This window comes from Cryptomeria japonica, chromosome 1 (assembly GCF_030272615.1).
Source record: "Cryptomeria japonica chromosome 1, Sugi_1.0, whole genome shotgun sequence".
In the NCBI taxonomy this organism is placed as follows: Eukaryota; Viridiplantae; Streptophyta; class Pinopsida; order Cupressales; family Cupressaceae; genus Cryptomeria; species Cryptomeria japonica.
The window spans coordinates 202,012,909-202,029,921 of NC_081405.1; positions in this window are offsets into that span (position 1 = coordinate 202,012,909).

Genomic DNA, 17,013 nt, shown 5'->3' on the forward strand with positions numbered 1-17,013 from the left:
TGATGGTCTATGAATCAACTAGGAGAACACTTGCAAGCCAATTGCATCCATATGACTTATCTTGATCATCTAGTATAGTGTGTTTTTCTAGCTTGATCTTGAAACATATGGAATTTGTATCTCCTAAATTAATGTAACTAAATGATCTGAATGGCCTACATTTAATATTGAGATACAAATAGTCTAATCTATAGTTCTAAAGGGAGAAATAAGCACTTAGATTATGTCCCTTTATTGCCTGGTGAAGTGTGTGTTGTGATCTAGGTTAATAATAATATAAAAAGTGGTTCTCAATAGTGAATAGTAGATATTAAAAGAATAATAAACACAACAAGCTAGATCTAGAAAAGACATGCAGAAGGGAACATGGATCTAGAATTTGGATCTAAAAGTGCTAGACATCATGCACCCTATTTTAAAGGTGTTTGAAACTAAAGAAGGTGGAAATGCAGTCAAGAGGTATTGAAACATCGTCTCTAGGAAATTCAGCTCAAAGTGGCAAGATAGGGCCACTAGGAAAATAAGTCTAAGGTTTTCAATTTATTTAAAGTAGATCATAACCTACAATTGTGTACTCTATTCTTATGTACCTATTTCACAAATGGATATGGACCTACACACCAAAACAAATTGAATAAGAATTGTGTTGTATATATCTATCCATTATTTTTTTTATCAATATGGTATCCTCTCTCCCCTTCTTTGAGGTTCATGAAATAACCCTTGAGGCATTCCTTGTGGTTCAAAGTGCATACGTGAAGTGAATCCCTATGTAAATATTCTAGATTATGGTATATATGTGAAGGAGAGAATTATATGTTTATTATTGAATGTTCTATGTTGTGGGATATCAAATTTTGTGAGTTTATGTGTTTGGTCACCTTGTAGTTTCTCCAAGTTTGATGTGGACTAGTTTGTAATCCTAAGGCTAGGAGGTGAGCTCCCATAAGCCAAAGGAAAAAATAATTTCCTAACTATTTTATGTTCAAGATATATATATTTCATGAAGAATCCAATCATACTTGGAATGTTGTTCAATTTACTCCTTTTGAAATATTCTAGTCTTGCTATGTTAGAAAAAGAAAACCTATATTGCAATAGTGCTAGAACTGTATTATTATGGGCCTACTTGTGGACCCTACATTGGTTGAATTTCTAAATGCATGAAAGTTACAAACAATATTGTGATATATTGTGGTAAATAAATGGTTACCACCATTCTAATTAGAATGTTGAACAAATTGTTGTAGTTGTATATATTACGAGGAAAAGAATAATATTAAGTTTTTATTTCTACATTGTAGCTACGTTATTAAGCTGTGAGGATTCCTACAATTGCAACAAAAGTATTGTTAAACATTTCTCATTTTGAGAAAATTTGATGGTCATTCACATTTTAAGAGGTGAGTCAACAAGATAGTGGATGCAGTGGATGTCAAAAACTGAATTGTCTCACAGTTATGAAATGAAGTGAGTAGCAAGGCAGTTTAAAAAGGCATGAGGAGCAACCCAAACATTTTCCACCTATTGTTTGCAATAAAAAATGAATTTGCAACAAAAAAATTTTATTCAATTTCATTGTGCAATATCTTCAAGTATGTAAATTGAATTTTGATTGATTAAGATTGTCATTTTAAATTAGACCACCTACATTTGACAAAGTAATCTTGAGGGAATTGAGTCTTGGATGAACTTTCCTTTAGGTGTCCTCTGTAAGACACATAACTTGAGTTTCATACGCCTACATCTTAGGGTGTACACAATGAATTTAACCACGCTTGATCATTCTTTCTCTGCCTTGATTTCTAGATGACATACTTGGATGATGTTGCACACACAATGTCACCATGTGTGCATGGCATAATTCCATATTGTGATGAGGTAAGAAATTTTTTTAAATTAAAAAAAAAAAAAACTGTTTTGTCTTGTCTTTAGAATGTAGATATAACACATTTCCTAAATATTTACACACAGCTATTACGTAAACATATATTTGTTCATATAATTTGCTTATCTGAAAAAATTTTGAACCTATAAATTTTATATAGATAACCAATCTATTAGAAGCTCCCTAAAATTTCATCATCTGACTTTAGAATTATGTTTATTTCATCAAAGTGGTTGTTATAGATATTTAGTTCCCACGATGTTTTAATGGCTCAATTCGCAATAAATTACGGTTGCATATAGCTCGAAAAAGAAAATAGAAAGCTTACATTTTAATGAGCGCAGCCATGTCGGCAATACTTTAAGGTATCGACCCGGTCAGATTCCTTCTCGATAAGTTGCTAAACACCACGAAATATGAACAGTTTATGAAGTGTTTTGTGAACATTATTATAATTCACATTAAAATATCTTCACTCAATCATAATATAATTTTGACATATATAAACTTACAGGTCTAAAACCCTGACTATTGCAGAGCCGTCGCTACAATGGATTTCCGTCCACGGAATGGTAAAGCACGGATCGGCAATCCAGAAACTAAGGTTAAATCTTTTCTTCACAGTTGCAAGAGCTTGAACTGACGTTAATCATGGAGATGATCTCAGAAAGCATGAATTATCATATCGATACTTTATGTTCGATCAGCAAACGTATTAAAAGAACGAATTGTGTTCTCACCATCCTGGAAAGAGGTTAGATTTGATGTTGCAACTCTTTCGTACAACTCCAAACCATTGATTATAGGACCACTGACAGAGTTATTGACCAAGCTGACTAAGTGGATTGGTTCGCTATCTAAGAATGGTATTTGTTCTTTTAAAACTCATCATTAATCCAGGCTTAGTGGGACTATACATCCCTTGTCGGAGGGATCTCAATTCAATCGGAGAGATAAATGGATCGACGTGCTCTGAGGTTCTAATCAAGCAAATATACAGAACTCTTTCATCACTCACCAAGATCTTCTCACTCGATAACGGGATTTTAGTTTGATTTGCAGCTTTTCTTAAGCTTGACATTTCCTGTGTTTCAATAGAGTATTTGAAATGTGGAATTTCGTTAGCGTAATTGACTCCCACAAAAGACAATCTTAATAGGAAAGACACTTTAAGGGTGATGGGCAACTGATAACAAGATTTGCGGAGAGTCTTGGGGAACACTCTTAAGCTTTTCTGGTAAACTTTTAGAGAAGAATCATTTACGACTTCCCTGCGACCGCCTTGGACGTAATTATCGTCTGGAATCCATGTGATACCGGTTTCATTATCTATTTGAGTTCCATTTCCACCCCAATCAATGCTCAGAAAACCTGCGTTAAAAAGAGGAAAATAAAATGACATGTGGAGTACATATAAGAGATAGATACTGAATTAGTGAAAATTAAGAGAAGCGCCTGGCTGAGCGGAACTAAAATACATCTGAGAGAGGAGCACGAGAGTCAGAGCGGCTACAGCTTTCGCGCAAGCGATAATTTACATTTTCGTACTTGAACTATTTCAGCCACGCAAGGGAAGCGTAATATTGTGCAGGGATTGCCATCTATTGTTACTAATTTGGATTGCCATAAATTTGTCTGTGCACATAAGGACCATTCTAATGCTTTTATAACATTTATACATTTCAAAATTAAAATTAAAATTGAAATCCAACATTAAAACAATATATTTGTTGAAGGCAAAATGTCTTAAATGCCTTAATGAATCATCTTTAACATGATTAGGGATTAGTAAACATTTTGAAATTCTAGTCCAAACCCTTCTGTTTAACTGTTTACATCTTTCATAAAAATACTAATTTATAATACTAATCTTAATTTAATACAAATCACACCATAAACCATTCTCATAAAGATTGGTGACAGAGACATTTTAAGGAGAAAAGTGAAAAATTGGAAATCAATATTTGAAAAGGGCCACTAAAAAGGATCAAGATGTTGATCCCCAGCCTCAGACGCAAAAGAATGTGTAGATTGTTAAGGACTCGGGTTCTGAGTTTCTTTCCTCGGATGAGTCGGAATCTTCGGAAACCACGGGGTCGGATTGGTTCCCTGCCAATACTGCTAATGCTGATGCTAACTCTAGCCTCTCCACCATAAACTCTCCCCACTTTGCTAGTACCAAGATCCCGAGATCTATTTTGATCCTTACTAAAATTGTGAAGGACCTACATGACAATGTGCAAAGACAGGATGACGTGTTAAAGTGGTTATTTGTGTAACTGTAGATGAATGTGGCTATCAAAAAATTAATTCGTTGGAGGTGGCATAGAGGCAGAAGCCAAGGCTAACACTTGGGTGGATTGTGGATGATTTAGACGAGGACAGAGTGCGATAAACCGCCAATGACCGTGCTGGTTTCATGGTGCAGTGGGATAAGGTGGGTGGGAAGATTGATGATATGGACTCTAAGATCAAAATGGCAGGGACCAAAATCGAGCTAGAAGAGGTCAAGAAATCTTAGGAGGTACTCAAAAGGAAATTGAGGAGGTTAACCTTGCTTGAACGAATAGGGCTAATATGCACAATGTGTCCCTACAGGCTATCCAGGCGAAGATGGAAAGGAAAAGAGCAAAGAAAAGAAAATGTCCTAGCTATGGGTTCTTGTCCGACAGTGTCTTTGATTGAACCCACCCCTAATTCTACATTGGTCTCGCCTGGCTTTGGGGTTGGATCAGGAGAACACGTGTTTTTTCTGATAAAGTTCTTAGTTTGTATCAGGATTGGGAGGAAAAGGGTATCCCATGTAATAGTCCATCTCTTTGTGTCAAATGGTTGTTCTATGTTTAGTGGGTTTCGGTTTTTCTCTATTTTGCTAATTTTTTAGTTTACTTACTTACTTTTGGGTTGCCCTACTAGATTTTTGCCGTGTTTTTGTGGGAGGTTTTTTTTTTTCCTGCCCATCCCTCATGTGCTCTTGGTTGATATTTATAAGGTCCATGACTCTGACCCTTTTTGGCGTCATTAATAGCATTACGAATGATAGATTCCTCACGACTCAACGATGTTGATGCCCATTCTGTCCACATACCACTCAAAACATAAAACAAAGATATCCTTTTATCGTTTCTTAAAAGTTGATTGGACATGGTTGAATGCATCTGCGGTAAGATTGGACATGGTTGAATGCATCTGCGGTAGTCTTGCCTTCAGTTTAGAAAGTTTTCTTCTTATCACATGGCAGTTTCATTGCTACTTTTGTGACAAGATGACGTGATGAATAGGGCGAATGTCTATAATCATCATAGTTGACGTAGTCAAATAACCAAAAATTATTGACTTGGAAAAAAATCTGTTTGAACGGTTGTTGTTAAGTTTTAGTTAAAAAATTAAGAGTATGTTTAACGCCCTTATACATTGGCTAAAAATCAAAACAATTTCTCTGATTCACTATTGGCAAGAAGGAAGCGCATGCACTAGACACACGATAGCGTTCATTACTGTAATTTGCTAACACCAAAGACCATAAACTCATTCAAAGTGCTCGTGCGCTTGACTGAATGCCAACCTTCTGCTTGACTGACTTTCGTAGGAAACTAATAAATTTACGTAAAGCTTAAATCTATAAAGCATGGTGAAAAATCATTTTCGTTTATGTATGTAGGACCTCTAACGATGACTCTTCTTGAGTTCATTACGAGCCTCAGAAATAATGATTCCTCACGACTCAGCGAGCTTTATCCTCATTTTATCCACATATCACTCAAAACCTAAAATCACCACATCGCCTTGCCGTATTCGAAAAGTTGATTGGACGTGGTTGAATGCACCTGCGAACATGTATAATTATTTTTGTTGACGTGGTCAAACAGCCAATAATTGTAGACATGGAAAATAAAATAGCTTGGCATCGTTATTTTTTCATTTTTAATTATACTTAATTTTTGAGATCAATGGTTATAATTAATCTAGGAGTGTGCAAGATCATGTTCATTCATTATTTTTAGTATTCTTTTGTGTCACCCTTTTTAAGTTCTTGCCAAGGCAATGCTATTGCATCCATTCAATCTAATTTTTGAATTGGTTTACCCAATCAGTAAATAGAGTTGAAATCTTTGAAAAAAAAGTAAATTTAATTTTTATTTTTAATAATTATAAAAACAAATATTTTTCTTTTTTATTATTGGTTACAATAGGTATAAAATTTAATTTTTCAAACAAAAATTGCTAGTTTTTTATGTATTCAATAATGTGTCAGAGTCGAGCTTTGCACCTCACAACTTGTTTATTTAATTATAAAAAATTCCCCTAAGTTTGTCCACAAATATAATATATGTATGAATGAATGAGCTTTTAATCCGAAGGTAGCTTTTTCTTATGTGATAATTAATAGTAATAATACGACCGAAACACATTTATTATTTTATTATTAAAATCACCCATTAACAAGTCAATAATGGAAGGATAAACACTTAGAAATGAGCACGTGTAAAAGATAAGATATGACTTCTCCAACTCTATTGTATACCATTTTTTTTTGGGCATAGTCTTTTTTTTTAATTTCAAATTTGATTAATTAGAATTTAAATTATTTAAGTGATTTAAGATTAAAATAATTAACTATAAATGATGACTCAAATGAAAGGTGATAAGATATTGTTTAAATTTTTTTAATTATATATAATATTTTTAAAAAAATATTTTTTTATTACATAAAATATAATAATATAAATAAATTAAATTTTTTATTATTAATTTCTTATTATTACACATAATATAATAATATAAATAAATTAAAGATGAGTGCATTGAAGAGAGGTTAGGTGTAAACATTGGAAAAAACAATAATAGTCACTCCTCGTTCATCCTCTCGAATGTATTTTATGTAAATTGATGTGGCTGTATCATCAAGACCCAACTAAGGGCCTGAAATACCAAGTTACCTAATAAAGTTAACTTGATCAAATAGGTTATCACCCCAAGCCTAATTGTTTTTTGACCTTGACTCCTTAAGAGTGTACAATACCTTCACTATATTAAAATTCTATTCTCCTCAATGATATAACTAATACATTCATTACAATTTTATTATCACAATAATGAATAGTAGCCATTTTGTTTTGTGAGTTCTATAATAACATCTAAACAAACTAATATAATTAGTTGTAGCAGTATTAGCTTCAAAAGATAACCACCTAAGAAATTGACATACAAATGGATAATTATGGATGTTTCTTAAAGCTTTGTTTAGGGTCACTCTCATTATAATTTGACCTTCTATCTTAAGAAATTTTTGTATCTTAATATTACGTTCCTAAAGTACGGTACCCAAATGAATCCTCTACTTGAAATAATAGAAATGAGGATATTATCCTTGATCCATATCCAAAGTCAAATGGACTCACAATTTCCTTGTAGGTTCTATTGTAGTTTGAAATCTAATTTTAAATTTCATATTTATTGCCCTCCCATATTGGGCCTTTTCATTTTGTAATCCTCAATCAGCTACAACTACCTTTTACTCATATTACTATATACATATATCTACATGTATATATTTATATACTATGTATGTATATGTCATGTCTCCTTTTTCCAAAAATAGAAACTCACTAAAAGTAGTAAGTCCCCACTATCCATAAATGGTAATTCAAAGTTATAGGAGAGTATGAAGGAAAATAATTATTAATTTAATATATTATTTGTTTTGATGTAAATCAAATTGATCAAACAAATAAATATTAAATTAATGTCCTATTTGGTGGAATTGGTTTTTAGAAAGTTTCCTTGAAATATTTGGATAAGTTTGAAATCATTTCCTTCTCAAAATATATTTAATTTAAATGTCTTTCCAACTTTTTGGTGAGAGGATTTGGGTAAACTTCACCTGGATGGTTTGTTGGCTTAATTGACAATATTGGTAAAGATAGTAGTCTATCGGGAGTTTTTAGAGGCTTGGCAAAGGAAAGTTTCTTTTTCCTTGGAAGTTAGATTTCGGCACCCATTTTGGTTTGAATTTAGATTTATTGAAAAATTGGGCTTTTGAGAAATCATTGGTGTTGTAGATTTTATCAAATCTTTTTCTTATCTCTTAAGTGACTAATAAACTAGTGGGGAAGGAGACCGTAGAATGGGCATTTGAAAGTTTCCAAGTGATCTAATGACGGATTACAAGGTGATCTAATGATGGATTACCAAGTGATCTAAGATAGGATTCAAGGATTACCATAGTATAATCTCATTCACAGATTATCATTGTTCCAAATAGTTTATATTTCTTCAGATTTGCAGTTTGTTCGAAATAAGTATTTGGCATTTGAATAAAACATTTATTAAATATTTTAATGACAAACTGGAGATTTTATTTTGTTGCTATTCCATTATTGGATCAGTCATTATATCATAAGAAACCCATTTTTTAATTTTGGGAAGTTTCCTTGTAATTTTGTGAGCTTGCAATATACTTTAGACTTCTCATTTGCTCACTATTTTGGGTTAGTTTATAGAAGAATTTCCTTGTTGTTTATATCAGATTATGAAAAAAAAATGATGTATTCCATGTCACAAATCAGTAATATTTTATGAAATAATAGTTCTATGAATTTTCATGCAAATTCAAGGTGTTACAATGTTCATTCCTAGAAACCAATTTGATTGTTTCAATTGATTTGCAAATTTTTAATTAAATAATTTTAAAAGAATTTCAGATCTGAAATTTTATTTGGAAAAGAAAAAATTACAGCGGTACCCGAGCCGAGATCTTGCCAACCTGTAGGGTTCTCAGTTACTAACCTTGGGAGGTGTCTAGAAATATATTTTTTGGGGTTTGGAAAATTATATATTGGCTTCCAAAATATTATCATGTTTTCATGAATATTTTATGAAATGCATAATTTCAAAGGCGACCCTCACTTTTTATGAATATACAGAGCTCAGCGGGAAAGATATTCCTCAAGAAGGAGATCTTGTCAAAAATTTTGAGAAGTACCTTTCAATAGGTAAATTTGAAATATCATTTTATGAATACTACATGAGAAGAAGGAAGGAAGAAAATTGTTTGAAAAAGGCTACAAAAATTAGGGAACAAGAACAAAAAAATAGTAAGAAAGGCCCAAAGAATAATACCTCAGAACTAGAAGAGATGATGTTTTCAAAAGAATCATAAAAGATCAAGGAAGCAAAAATTGAATCAGAGTCTAAATAAGCTCCAAATAAGGAAAATAAACTCACATTTGATACTCTAGGTAAAAATTCTTTTATGAATACTTTTGTTTCCTCTACTAAGCTATCACATGAAGAGAATATTTATAGCAATGGAGTCAATAAGAAATCAAACTTAGATGTTGAAGAAATATGTTTGAAATGAATTCATGAAGAATGATTTAGACGAATCATTTTCTATTAATGAGTTTCACATTGATCATGATAGCAATAATGTATATTAGGGTAAATGCACAAAGTTGGGTCCCAATCCCGTGGAAGTTTGTGGGTTGGGAAAAGAGTTTGCTAGAAACGGGTGCTCGATTTTTAGAAATCGGACACCCGTTTCACTTCAGGTGCCCGAGCCATTCAAAAACGGGCGCCCATTTCTTGAATGTATTTATTTTATTTTTTTTAAACCATTTTCCATCATTTTCACTATTTCAAAAATGGGTAAACATTTCAAAGGAGCACAGGTACCCATTTTTTTCATCCCACCTGACCCCCCAGACCACTTTTTACCTCCTTCTAGGTATGTAGTTTTATTTTTTGAATTCTATTTTATTTATTTTTATTATTTTTCATAAAAAAATGTTAATTTATTGTTATTATTTTTCATAAAAAAAATGTTAATTTATTGTTATTTTTTAATTTTAGTGTTTTAAAGTTTGAAAAACATTTTTTTATTTTTTTTATTTCATGTTTAAAATAGTTTTTAGTTCTTAAATATTGCAAAAAACATGAATAGTAAAAACCGTGGGAAAAAAACAAAAAACAAAAATGTAAACAAACAATAAACATTAGACACAAAAAATAGGCAATAAACCCTGAATAGAAAAATGAACACTAAACCCTAGATAGAAAAAAATGAATAATAAACCCTGGAAAATAAACGAACAACAAACCCTAAAAAATTAACAAATAATAAACCCTAGATGAAAATCAACAATAAACCCCCCTTCTCTCTCACACAGACGTACATGTTACCATCTCTATCATTACGCTCTCTCTCTCTCTCTCTCTCTCTCAATCTCTCATTATCCCTTCTCTCTCTCACACACACACATTACCCCCTCTCTCTCTCTCTCTCACACACACACATTACCCCCCTCTCTCTCTTTCACACGTTACCCTCTCTCTATCATTACCTACTCTCTATCGCTCAAATTATCTATTCTCTCTCTAACTTGTTGTATCTCAAATTACCTACTCTCCCTCTCTCTCTCTCTATTTGAATCATGCGTAAAAGTTTGAATGTTTAAATTTATATTTCTAAATGTTGTATTTAATTATAGGATTCTTTAGTAAAAGTTAGATGTTTAATTTACGTTTAAATTCAACTTTAAAATGATAATGAATATGAATGTGTTTTTTTGTGTGTGTGAAAAATAGGGTTCTTAAATTTGATAATACTCTAACTATCACTATTAATCCTCACTACTTCCTAACTTAGCCCAATCTCTAAAGATATACTATATATTTACAAACATGATAACATGTCATTTTTCTTATATTTTCTCTTTTCTTTATCCTTTTATCTTCCTCTAATAACCAATGCCCCCTTTTTATAGTAAATAACCGCCTAATAAGAGAGATAAAACGAGAATACAAAACTCCCCATAAAGAAGTAGGTCATGTGCTAATGATGAAAGATTGAAGAAAAAAAATGATCCATTACTTGCAAACAACATTTTTTTTCCTTTAGGAAGAAATAAATACATTGGTGACTGGAAATATCATTATAATAAGTTCGGTAAATACAAAATTCAAATCTAAATAGACTTGTGTCTCTAAAAAATTCACAAATATTCACATGTTGGAACAAAATGATAATAAAGAATCTTGTGAGGATCGAAGTAGAATGAGTGCCAAAGATAATATGATGGGTTGCCAATGATGGCATAGCTATCATGAAAGAGGATATCAATAACCTCAAAATAATATTTAACATATGTAATTCTAAACTCCTCAAACAAGGATAATATATTCAAAAGATATGAATCCCAAGTGGTCATGTTTAGAAGGTGATTAATGCCATGCTAGACTAAATCAATTGGGTCTATGGAATTGGTGATAATAATCTAAAATAATAAAAAACATATGATGGATATTAGGTCTTGATAGGATGAGTACTTGAAGAATGAGACAAGCCTCTAAATTGTCAAAACATGCAAGACCTATGATATAATAAATTTCCTCTTAAGTATCACCATCGAAGGGTATGTGATCTTCATCTACAAAGGGAATGAAACAATCTACAATAGGATCCTCTAGGAATGTAGAGATATGAGGGCCTCCATGGATCTCGTAAAGTCTATTCCAAAGTGTGTGGGGGAAATAAATATCCAATGCAATACACATAGAATCATGATCTTGATACTAGATCAAATCACTCCTACATGGTCAATGATGTTACACCAAGATTATATAATTTCTAGTGTTTCTAGTTTAGGTATGAGTCCATACATAAAAGGAAAATTATTGCACCACCTAAAACTTATCAAGATATCATTTTACAAAAGAATCATATTTATCCCTTTCTAGTTTTACCACAAAAGGATGAATAGAGAAACCTATGATACCTCCTCAAATAAAAAATTTAAAGATCAATAAAATCAATACATATAAAACATATCAAACAAATTCACCTCATGTAAGATGATCATTTCCAAGTGCCAAGATGTCCAAGTAAATGACTAGAATGTGAAATCACAAAAAATAAAAAATAAAATATGAGGGAATATTCTAGAAAATAATTGTGTGATATATGAAGATTTATGAACCACCTTTTAAAAGCCACATGAAGAATCAAAAAATATGCTCTCTATCAAAAGTTACGAGGCTTTAAATTTACATAGCTTGATTTAAGTTAAGAGGACAATAAATCACACTACTGGTAGATTTAATAAAAATATGAATCAAATATAGATCAATATTGGAATCACATTTTGTGGGTTGCGACTTTGAACAAGAAAATACCAATATAAAATTGAATAAAAAAAAAATAGATGTTTTTTTTTTGTTTTATCTCCTCCAAGAGTAGAGAACCTACTATTTATTCAAGATTCAACTTAATGCAGTACTACTAGTTGTGATCACTAAATCATCCCATGATTCTAGCAAACAACACAACAAAGTACTACATTTATTGACAAGTTCATAGATATAACTTATGACTTTAATGAATTTAGTTAAAGCCAAAAGAGAGTAGTTGAATCGATTCCTATCAAGTTGAAAATATAAAGTGGTAGCCTAATTGATGACAATGGTTAAATATTGCAAGGGTACTAAATTGTAATTCCATGGAAGTTACCTTCTTTGAGAAGATGAATTACACAACGCTACCATTAAACTATGATTAGAAGCCTCTCATGACAAGATGGTCAACTATTATGGGTCTCAAAGTAAAAGTATCATAGGTATTGTAATCATCCATATCTATATAACAAACATACAAATGCACCATGATGGCCCAAAATGCCAACTAAAAAAAACTCTTAATCGAGAATGAGCCCTCAGTGGAGTCTAGAGGAGATGATTATTCATTATCTAAATTAGTGGATTCATTATCTATTCTCTCTCTCTCTCTCTCTCTCTCTCTCTCTCTCTCTCTCTCTCTCTCTCTCTCTCTCTCTCTCTCTCTCTCTCTCTCTCATGATTATTTTTTATGATTTTGATGGAACTTGTACTAATGCATCTTTAGATGTTAAAAAGTATTGTAGTCGCATGGGCATTAAGATATTTTATTTTGTAGAATATTTCTTATACTTCGATTTAAGTGGATAATATTTCTTAAATTATACTTATTATTAAAATAGACCCACCTATTAATAATATTATAATTCTATGTGAGTTTCCATTTTTTATATTTAAGTTGGTAAATTTTATTTAATTATAAGTTTTTTTGGAAGGTGAAATGTAAATTAAATAGTAATTGTAAATTTTCATGTTTGTATATGTATGCAGATTATTTTCACAGAATGAATGAGTTTGAGATAGATGAGCTATTAGGCCTAGTGCCACCTCCACCTCCACCTCCACCTCCACCCAATCAGTTGAGGTAGACCATTAGGAGGAATATTGATTCTTTGATTAGAGATATCCATACCATTAGACGTGAGCCTCATGTACCTCCGCACCTGTTACACCTTGCAGATAGTATGCAAGGGATTGTACAGTTTGTATAGGCTTTAGATAGCAAGTTGGATAGCTATCGTAGTTGGCAAGAGGCATTGTGTGCATTTTACGCTGATGGCCTAACATACAAACAAGTCAATGAATTAAAAATAACAAAAATGGATTTGAAACAATATTTTGTGAATCCTAAGACAGGTCAAGAGATAGATCTGAAGAAGCCATGGATCTTAATTCGATGGTGTAGGCACCCAGGCATAGCTAGACACTTTTGGGAGTGGTGGTGGATGGTCTTTGACTATCCACCACACTCCAATCATGAGGTCTCGATGTATTTTTTGAAAAAATTATGAGCTAAATTTGAACTGGGTAAAAATCCCAATTACTTTGATATTAGATCATTTCAGGGGGTCGGGAGAGGCATTCCCTAGGATAGGCTAGGAGCCAAATTGAGTGACAGGGTTAGAAACCATGTGCACGATGATTCCTTGGTTCCTCTTCCTGCACCAGTTGTTCCAGCACCTGCCCATCATCAAGCAGTGGATTCTGCTCTTGGTTCATTGAGTGCCCTATCAGGCAATTTGGTACAACAGTTGCGCAAGGTGAGGGCTACCCCTAGCTTAGCACATGTTTGCACAAGCTGTGGGGATGTATGTGCTGGTCCATAGAGTGAGGCTGCCCCTGGAGAAGATGGTGATTTTGATGATGTTGATGCTACCCATGGTGGTTATGATGATGTCGAGGAGGCTGCACATGTTGATACCATCTCTTCATATGTTGATCTCCTATGGGCAGATGATGATTAGCCTACAGAGGTACAAATTTATTTATATAATTTACAGTGCAATATTAAATTCCTTATATATACACATATGAACCATAAAATAAGTCATTTTTTTCTTAACAGAGGATGGATCATACCACATCATTGAGGAACCGACATCATGTTACCTTGATACCTAGAGATGTTGGTTCCCCATTTACAGTATGCACTTTCATCTAGATACATTGTATTGATATGTACATTTAAAATAAACAATAAATTTTTTAATGTAATGATGTGTATGATATGTTTTTTCAATTTTGTAGGGTGCTTCATGTAGCACCGAGGTGGGTAGTTCTTCACATGACCCGTGGACCACTGAGGCTTAGCCTCATATACCACTACTATGTTTTTCATCCATTAATTTGAAGTGTTTATATTCTTACTAATTTATGTATAACTTTGATTCATGTTCGTTATTTTTTGCAATTGTAGGCTTCTGGATTGTTTGATGGTGCATCACATGTATGCCTTCACCCATCAGTTACTTTGCTTGCATCATATGTATGCTTTCTACGATAAACTTGTAGTCTATATATATACTTTATAATTTATGTATATATACAAGTTTGATTCATGCTTTATATATGTTGTTCAGGTCGATACCACTACCAGTATTGGTATGGCTATGGGATTGAGCTAGATGCAACCGTCGACATTGTCATTTGTGGTGATGATTAGAAAAATAATTTCTAATTTATTTATACTGTGTACCTGGCTTTTATAGGGATTATCAAAATTGATGTACAATGTTTTTTTTGTAGGACTTGACTACAACCACTTTTCTTGTTCATGATAGTGGACATATCAACTTTTTCTTAGGTTCTACACATCTAGCTAGCCAATACTCAACTTGCTCATCATTATCCTTAGGTGCAACAACAACATACACATGTCCTAGAAAACAAATCTAAGTACATGTAGAGATAAAACTTGTTAGAATTTATAATTCAAATACAATCATAAATTATATGACAATACATAAAAATATATAATTTAAAGTTATAAACAAGAAATTTAATTAAATTAATAGGTTTTATGAGGTCTGAAACATGATCATAGTCTTCTGATGCAAATGTATGATCTGGGTCTTCATTTCTTCTAAAATCTTGATATTGTGTCTCACTAGGTGTTAAGGATTTGTGTTGCCATTCTTTGACCCATTCCGTATTCTTGCATTCTTCCCATTCACCTGCAACACAAAATTGACAAAAACATGCAAGCTCTCTAGTCCATAGAGTCCAAGTGTTAGAATTAGAACTCCTAAATGAATGCCATCTAACTGAACCATGGATTGTATCACAATCATATCTTGGAAGGATATTCTTCTCTTTAACTAGCCAAAAGAAACGTCTAATTGTAGAGTTTTGACTTGATCCTGTGGATAAAGTTGCACTACACCAATCCACAATTGCACTTGCATTTTTAAATTTAGCCTTTTCCTCGAATTTGAGTTGGTCTCTGCAAAGGGCTCTCTTAACACATGCACCGACACCATCATCTTCTCCTTTCCCGTGTCCAGCCTCAAAAAACTCCACATGTGTTCGATATTAGTTTTCTTATGAATCCTTCTCAACCAATAAAACATTCTAGCATTCTTGAATTGCCCTGTACAATTATCAGACCATATTAGATGTTGTGTCATCTGAATTTCTCTCTCCCTCAAATTCTAAAAAAAGGTCTTGAAGCAATACTGGAAAAACTCAGATGAGTGTAATTAATTATCACTCATATAGAAATGGTACTCTCTCAAAATTTTGTGATCCTCTTTTGTACTATCTGGTGCATGCCTATAGACCATATGGAGAAAAATCGATACTTGCACTGAATTGTAGTATTGTGATTGGACCTCATCTTGTGGTGCAAGCATGTAGTTCTCCGCAAAGTCAACAGCCGAAAGTATACTACCAAAAGGAAATGTATCCTTACATATTCGAAACTGACCATCGAGCCATCTAGCATTTTGAGTGTGTTTAACATATTTAGGTACGATGTTACTCTGAAATTCATTCATAAATGGATGAACACTAACTTTTTTAGTGATTAGATCGCATCGTCTTCCAACCTTTCCATCCTTCAGTGGATACTCAATAGTTTTAAATCTTTTAACATCAACTAATTTTTGTCCAAAATCATTTGAAAGATTTTCATGCAAACATTCATCCAACAATGCGAGATTGCCACATATATCACATACACCAGAAACACATGCATTGAAAAGAAAATTTTTCTCATTTGGTGGGTTGCAAAACAAACTTGATATAAACTCCTTTATAGTTTCAGGTGGTATATTTATACCACATTCTTGGAACATTCCATTACTATGCATGGTAACACGTATATATCGAAATACATCATAATGGTAGTGAAATTCAACATGAGTTTTGCAACAACATGTGACTCTTTCCTTGTTAATTCGAACATACCAAGGTTTACACTTTTCAAAAGATCTTTGACAAATGCTAATAGTCAACACCTTATCATCCAAATTTTTTTTGTACAATTCAGTTTGAGTCATGTCCAATAGGTGTTTTGGATGTGGATCACGAATTTTTGACCCAACTCTTAATTTAAGAACATCTCTAACATTAGGTGATACTCGCATATTATCGTGCCAAAATTTTTTGATCAATTTTTTGACTTCACCAATAAGTTTCATATCATACCTTTGTAGTCTACCACTAAAAGTCCACAATTTGTTTGCCGGATCACTTTCAAAATTAACTCTTCTTTTTACAACTCTTGACAAATTTTTACGATGAATATTAAGATATCAACTTATGTTACTCATCATTCTTTTATTAGAAGTTGTTTGGCTTACTAAAGCTGTTGTTATTGCCCGTCGTGTCACATTTTTATCTTTAGAACGACTTTTCTTTCTGATTGTATCAAAGGCACTAGGAACAGTCGATACAACTTGTTTTAAAGACTCATCCTTCTTCTTGGGTTTGACATAAAAGCCTAACTTCTT